Genomic DNA, 7,671 nt, shown 5'->3' with positions numbered 1-7,671 from the left:
AGAGCAGTTCACAAAATAGTAATACAAGTAGTGTTGAAAATTCACCAAGCTTAGATGTATTATTATCTCTCTTTTTTTTGGTAAATTAGATCTAGTATTATCTAGTGACGGATTATGCGGAGAATTAGTCAATTAACATCCTAATTTGTATGCCCACAAATTAAAAAAATTTACAAATATTTCACCATTAAGAATAAGTCAATTAAATGCCTAACTTGTAAGCCCACAAATTAAAAACATTACAGATATTTCACCATTACAAGGAAAAAGGATTAAGATACAGATGGGCAATATTATTCATGCAAGTGCTTACGTCATTCTTTTAGATTAAAAAAGAAAAGGGAATGTTGAGGGCCTAAATATCATTGTAATTATTCCAAGAATTAGAGATTTTAAATTCAAATTTCTCTGTCTCCTTCGATTCTTAAGTCCCATACTTTGCTTGGAAATTTTTTTGTCAAATATCATTATGATTGCCAAATGATTACACTATCTATATTTAAATACAAGAATGAAAAGCATTTTCCCCGCAGCCTCCAAGTTGGACGCATTCAATCAATTTAAAACAAAGCGTACGTTCAATCAATTTATAATCATACTGTGACTATTGAGAATAATCCTAGTAGATGCATTAATACTTAGTAATATGATATCCCAATTGTATATAATAAATTTTCAATCCAGATTAAGTACTCTAACTAGAATAATGTTTTCTTTTCCTGTCAAGTTACATTTCATGTAATTAATTCATAAACAGCTGTATATATGAGATCAATTAATTTCAGTTTTGAAGCAGTTCAAGACAAAGTAATCCACCTTGTGTTGAACGTCTACTGCGTCAAGCTTAGATGTGGCAGACGGATTATTCGAAGAATGAGTCAATACTGCCCACAAATTTTTATGCTGATATTTATCCGTTGACTCTACGTACGGCTAACTGCTAATTCAAAGATTTTGATTCCCCTTGTCTGGTTCTTGTCTGAATTCTTCCATCAAATCTTTCAAGAAGATAACATACCACAAGTACAAAATTACTCCAAAGATTCAAGTATATGGAGGAAGAGGGAATTCAACATTTCAGTCATGATGAGCACCCTCTGATCATGATTGAATTGCAGAAAAACAATGATAATGGTGATGGAGATAATAAGAAAGTAGAAATCTGCTACGGCATATTGTTGCTTCAGCTGCAATTTCTTTCTCCACAAACCATGTGCGAAATTCCTTTGCAGATTACTCATCCGATGCATCCCAAGCATCCATTAGTCCTCGGTAGGGAGCCACCTTATTCTTCTGGTAGTTGTACATGTCATGCTTTTGGCCAAAAAGGTTGGAAGTTTTTCACCTACAATTGTTCCTTGTGCAAATTTGATCTCGATATATCGTGTGCTTCTCAAGATTGGTGAGGCAACATTGATTGAGTCTTCATTATTGATTCGGTTTTATGTTTTTGGTAATTTAATTTGTTGTGTTCTTACTTCTTACTAGTATTCACTATCATTTTTTTCACCTCCTTTTTTGCTGGGCCATTGGGGTAATATATAGTAAGCGGCCCTAGAAGATCTCTAAATTTCAATTTTGCCCCATTATTATTTCAAATTGCAATATTTAACCCCTCTTTAACTTTAAAATATGATGAATCTAACAGTCAATTATTCATCAATAAGTTTATCTGAACTGGTCTTTGTTACCGATGTTAGCCCCCAGGTCAAATTTACCTATACTGACTTCCCCCTATTTAAGGTTGATTACCTCTAACAGCTATAGAAATAAGTGCACTTTTTTTTGCGAGATTTTTTAATGAAAAAAAGTTAATAAAGATGTTAATTTCAAATTTCATTTTTTTGGCAGCACATTCTAGATTAGTTTTTTGGTACTAGTTTAGTTGACATAAATGGCAGAAAATCACCAAATGAAGGGCACTTGAATCACATTGGAAGTTAAAGGGGGTTAATAATGTGATGTAATCAAAAGAATAAGGGGGTTAAAGGGGGTTTATCTATTTATTCATTATGTTATATGTTCTTTTTTCTTTTTTTCTTTTAGTTGGTGGCCCTTTTCCCTAAAAAGATAAAAGTGGCATCATATCATTATTTTTAAATTTTCTTTTCTTGTAGGTTTGCTAGAGAAGGACAATCAGATTTGGGACATCCAGGCAGAAATTTGGTCAAACTGCCCTCCAATGATGCAGCTCAAAACTTGATCAAACTTTCTCTTCTTCGGTGCAGCATTACTAGTAGTCTCAGCATTACTAGTATCTACGCACAATCACCCACTTGTTCCATCCAAGATGATGCAAACCAAACATGAGATTAAGAGTGCTGCTGCTGCTGATCATGAAGAAGCAATACTATCAATTTCCTGATGAACTACAAACCCCAAAACATCCCGAGCATTCGCTTACACCAATGACAGTATTGGCTGTTGCTGGCTACTTTAGGTGTCATGCCTGTCTAAAGGAGGGAGATTGTCTCTACTATGAATGCAAATCCTGTAAATTCTACATCAGAGTGCGTGAGTGCGAGCTTGACATCAGCTGTTTTGCGCAATTCTCATAAGCATCTCTTAACTCTGGTTGAAAACACAAATCGGATAACGTGCAATGCCTGTGGCTTTGCAAGAGGTAGTTTTGGATTTGGTTGTGAAGATTGCCATTTTTATTTGGACTGCGAGTGTGCCCTGATGCCGCCTACAACCAAACAGAAATGGGACGAGCATATGCTCGTGTTAACTTATCCTCCTTTTGTTGAGCATCCAGATGAATTTTGCTGTGGGATCCGTGACCTCCAAATGAATCCCAATGAATGGATGTACCACTGTCACGAATACGACGAATCGTTTCATCCTTGGTGCATTCCCCAGATTCATCAAAATACCAAGTTTGGGCGTGCCTTGTATGTAGATGAGCACTCTCATCCTCTCACCCATATTCCTGAGGCATATGACGATGCAATCTGCTATGGCTGTGATAATAGTTTTGATGGTGGGGAAGAGGCTTTTCAGTGCACAGAGTGCAGCTATTGTCTTTGTGCAGATTGTGCTTGCAAAAGGGAAGTTCTAAATCCTTAAGTACTTACTTGAAACTACATAGAACACTGTCTAATTGAGGTTTATATGCAATATGACGCAAAGATTTTTTGGTCCAATACTGATTTATGTTTCTCTTTGGGGAAACTTGATTCATTTTGGGTGCTGGACTTGTTCATCTCGTGTAAATAAATGAGTTGAGATATACAGGCCTTGTTGATGAATCACTCAATTTTCATACAGCAATTGGAAACCATTAAACATTGAGCAGTTCAGCAACTTGATAATGGAACACGTGAATTCATGATCATCTTTATTCTATTCAAAGTTATCTTATCAAGCAGCGTCAGACAGAGAATGGAAACTCATCTGTTTATTACTATTATTCTATTAATTGAAGCATTTAAACAAATTAAGTAGATAAATACTTGAGCAAATCCTTGTGACCCAAAACAAGAATATTGCGTGGGAAAAGCCTAAAATGAATACATGTTGAGGACTAACAGAGTTTTCGATCAGCTGATATTCTTTGGGTTCCTCTGAGCAGTTCTGTTCAAGTCCTTGTTAGGTGACTTCTCAGTTCTTGCAAATATTCTCTTAAAACATATCCAGTTTTTAAAATAGCAAAAACAGGATGGCCATGGCATACAAGAACGTTGCCGTAACACTGGAAAACTTGATAGTTGCAGCAGTTCCTGTTGACTGCGCTAGCCTGAGGAAACTTGCAACAGGACAGATGGTAGCTAGAGTTGTATTAGATGTAGGAGTACTCTTGCAACTTCCATAAGATCCCCCTGCCTACAAGGTTTTGATCTTTTAGATCTTTGAGAGTTAAGAGTTTTAGAGCAAGTGCAATAGCAGATGCTATATTAGCAGCTAATTGAACAGGAAAATAGATAATCCCTTGTTGTAATTTTCCTCTATCAGCAATAAAAGATGCTGAAACAAATCAAAACCATGGTTTTAAACTCTGGCAAAGTCATTTTGAATCAGTACAAGTCAACTATCTGTTCTGTGAAGTGTTTATCATGAGACAATATAAATCTCCTAATATGTGTCACAGCCCAATAATAAATACAGTTGATATTGCAGTCTGATAATCAAACCAGAGTCCTAAATGAGTGTAGTTGTGTTTTCCCTGAAAATTTTACTTTTATCGTTGCAAAATCAAGACCTTCTGCAAAAAATATATTGACAAACCTGCCAGGCAGTTACAGTAGTGCATCCACATAATGTTTGGCCATTCATCCTGTCCACAGCATCAAATACACCTCCCCCATCACTACGTTGCAAATGCTCCAGTCCCAATTCTTAGTTCTCTATCAGGATCAAGATTTTCGTTGAAATAAAAATTGACGGCCAAAAAATTTGGTATGATGTTGCCTGCTACTTTGTAACAGGTGTTAACCATGTCAATCAGGGGAACCGAATTCTCTTTACAAGCCTGATCTTGGTCTGGAATTGTGGGGAAGTAATTTTGGAGAAAAAGGGATGAATTGTTCGAGTTGAGTGGCTTTGATTCCTTCCTGTTTGGGCATGAACCAGGCACCACTCCCAGATCTCCGGCTGAAACCATTACGAATTAGTAAATTGCTGATGCATAAATTGAAATACAAACCACATTTTACAGTGAACAACGGTCCTACAACTACAACACGTGATTCCACTGATAAGCAATTCCTTCAGTTTCTTCCTTGGAGAGATCAGAAGTGAAAATTAGCAGTAACAGTCGGCCAGTCCTTGACATTCTTGGGCATCTTAGAAAGAGGGAAACAATATTTGTCCAAGCCAGCACTGGCAAATAACTTTGTCAAGCCTTTGGGGACATGAACATAGTCCTCAATTATGATGGTAACAATCTCGGTTGGGTTTGCACTTTGCATTCAAGAATGCTTCCACTTCCTTTAATGTGTCAATTGCAGGCTCCTAAGAGAAATGCATATAATCTTATCACAAGATATACATGTTCAACAACCAAATTAAACCAGTCAAATCATGAACAGAGAGTATGATTGGTAGAGTTACAAAAGCGGTGAAGTTGTAACACTGGCCACGAAACGAGTGGCAAAGCCAGATGTCATCCTCGAAATCATACATATCCAACATCAATCCCCATACTCCATTCTAAAGAGCATTAAAAAAACAACAACAACAATAAATCAAATTCAAAATACACTAATAAAAATGTGGCTTTGCATCTTAGTGAAGAACGAGCAAGGAATAAGAAACACATACTCTCAATTGATTAGTAAATGCTATCCCCTTGATTGTAAAATGTGACTCTTTCAGCATCTGTTAAAGATGCTGCTAAAGAAGCTGAAACAGAGAGGCATTGGCTGGAGCAATTTTATATATTGTATCTCATTCATTGTAACCCAATATATATACACGTATGGCAGCACAAAGGTGGGAGAGTTACACCAGAGATAGGAACCTACACTAGACAGAGTTCTATATGTAATCAGCAGCTAGAGTTCTACCTTCTATCTAGTATTAGTTTGTGGAGGATGAGGATTCTTATCATGCCCCCGCAAGATGGACGGCGGTGAGGCAAGTCCTATCTTGAGCTTCATGGAATCAAATTGAGAGCGAACAAGGGGTTTGGTGAGAACATCGGCGAGTTGATCAGAGGCAGAGACGTGGGACACACGCAGCAGACCATTTTGAACTTGGTCTTGAATGAAATGATAGTCAATGGCCACATGTTTCATGCATGAGTGAAAGACCGGATTGGAGCACAGAGTCGTGGCACCAATATTATCACAATAAATGACTGGTTGGTACGGAAGAGTGACACCAAGTTCGCTAAGAAGAGAGCAAATCCAACGAAGTTCGGCAGCAGCGGAGGCCACTGATCGGTATTCTGCCTCAGTGGAGGAGCGAGCCACAGTCCGTTGCTTCTTGGAGCTCCAAGAAATAGGATTATGACCGAGATAAATAATGTAGGCACTTGTAGAGGTGAAGTCATCTTTGTCACCCGCCAATCAGCATCAGAGAAGCCATGTAATGCTAGAGGGGAGGCACAACGAAGGGTGATGCCATGGTCCAAGGTGCCACATAAATACCGAAGAAGGCGTTTAAGGGCAGTCCAATGATCAGTTGTCGGGCGGTGCAGAAATTGAGAGAGCTTGTTCACCGTATAAGCGATGTTAGGTCGAGTGAGTGAGAGATATTGAAGACTACCAACGGCCTTGCGATACTCAGCGGGATCAGTTAGAACGGTTCCAGAGTGTAGAGTGAGAGGCGGATGTGTTGCCAAAGGCGTAGAGGCAGGCTTTGCTTCAGTCATCTTGGTGCGATGAAGGAGATCAGTAATATATTTGCGTTGACTAAGGAAGAGACCACCTGAGTGAGAGAGAACTTCAACACCTAGGAAGTATGACAAGGGACCAAGGTCCTTGAGGGAGAACCGGTGAGACAGCTGCTCAATAAAGGTTTGCACAGCCCGAGAGTTGTCGCCGGTGATAATGATGTCGTCAACATAGACCAGGAGATAAAGGACAACGCCGTGACTGGAGACTGTCAAATTGGCATTGGTTGTGGTATTTTCGTTCTATTCCCTGAAATAAATGCAAATTATGAAAAATGAGTAGAATCTAACAATTAATCCACATCAGGTCAGGTAATAGGGGAAATTAATAATAAAATGAATGATAGAATTGCAACCTATCAATTCCCTCCCACATCTAAACCATGCTTGTCCTCAAGCATAAGAACAGTAAACAAACACCTATATTTGTCAGTGGTTATTGCTCTATCTACCATATTGCCAAGATACCAAGAGAAAACATATATCAAGTACTAGTTATCAAAATCCAAAAAACATCACCCCGGTTAGATTCTAAACCACAAACTCCTTCAATTCCAAGTTAACTAATCTAAGAAAAGGGAATGGTGCACAACATTTAACAGCAAATGGTCCAACTATTAACCAAAATCTCAACATTAAATTCATAAATCGGCAAGCTGACTTTTATTATACACTAACACAACCTTCACTTTTTTTTTCATGTTTTCTATTTTTTTCCTTTTTTTTTCAATAATAACACAGGACTTAGTATCTAGCCATTGAAACCTTTTGACACGAATTCTGACATTTGTCAGATGAAAGAGCCCGATTACTCAGTTTCTATCGCCACGTGATCACGTACTCATAGCAATTACTACTTTTTGACACGAGAATCGACACTTTTGGTGAAGATCCCCGGTTACTCGATAGTAAAGACTAGCGAAGTACAATCAACTCTTATTCTCAGTTAAATAATACAAAAACTCAATATAACACAAAAACTAAAAGAAAATTTGCATTAGCTAGCCTCATTTTCAAACATGGAGAACTAAAATTAATAACCGGACCAATTCACATGAAAATACCAACAATCATTCCCTATGCCTAGGAAAGTTAACCAAAAATTATAAGAGTAAAATAATCACCGATATTCACCAAAGAGATGTTCTCGGACTCAACCACATTAACTTGATACACTTTTATTATTAAAACTTGGCAACAGCAGAATTAGAGTCAACAATCCAACATCAAACTTTGGTATTCATTAAAAAAAAGAAAGTAAATGAAGACTAGACAAATAACAAACTAAAAATAAAAGAAGAACATCTGAAAACTAAAAACTAGAAAAATTAGCA

General features: G+C 37.5%; 1 long non-coding RNA gene across 1 annotated transcript; it reads left to right on the top strand.

The window, feature by feature from the left end:
• Positions 1–977: 977 nt before the first annotated feature.
• LOC113702965 (uncharacterized) lies at positions 978–3,183 on the top strand. The gene is made up of 2 exons (XR_011820086.1): positions 978–1,272; positions 2,118–3,183. It is a non-coding gene; the product is annotated as an uncharacterized lncRNA (long non-coding RNA).
• Positions 3,184–7,671: the final 4,488 nt, after the last annotated feature.

This window comes from Coffea arabica, chromosome 8e, assembly GCF_036785885.1.
Source record: "Coffea arabica cultivar ET-39 chromosome 8e, Coffea Arabica ET-39 HiFi, whole genome shotgun sequence".
NCBI lineage: Eukaryota > Viridiplantae > Streptophyta > Magnoliopsida > Gentianales > Rubiaceae > Coffea > Coffea arabica.
The sequence above is the reverse complement of the archived record's forward strand: the minus strand, read 5'-3'. Positions and strand labels throughout refer to the sequence as shown.